This window comes from Alligator sinensis, unplaced genomic scaffold (genome assembly GCF_000455745.1).
Source record: "Alligator sinensis unplaced genomic scaffold, ASM45574v1 scaffold455_1, whole genome shotgun sequence".
Lineage (NCBI taxonomy): Eukaryota > Metazoa > Chordata > Crocodylia > Alligatoridae > Alligator > Alligator sinensis.
In genome coordinates, this window is record NW_005842142.1 from 2,264,752 (window position 1) to 2,265,198 (window position 447).

Sequence of the window (447 nt, forward strand, 5' to 3'; positions counted from 1 at the left end):
CACCCGGGCTGGGCCGGGCTGAAAGGGAGCCGCAGGTGGCTGGGAAGGGCCTTGCCCAGTACATCCCCTCTGTGACCACCATCAGCAGCACCTGCAGCCAGCCCCACTCAGGCCTGGATGAGACAAGCAGATAACAGGGTCAGCCCAGGCCAGGCCATGGGAGCAGGGCCCTTCCCAGCCAGCTGTGGCTCCATGACAGCCTGGTCCAGCATGCACAGGAGGCAGCTGACCAGGTAGCAGCACAGAGGCAATGCTGCTGTGGTTGTGGATGGACATCATGGCAGTTGGACTGAACATACGAGATGAGTTCGTCATGCCTGCAGCTACCCAGGCCAGCTTGGAGACACCAGCAGGCCCAGAGCCTGGCAACCTTCTGCTGGGAAGCTCATATCCCCATGGCTGCCACCACCGCCACGCCCCCTGTCCATCACTGTGCAGGAGGAGGAG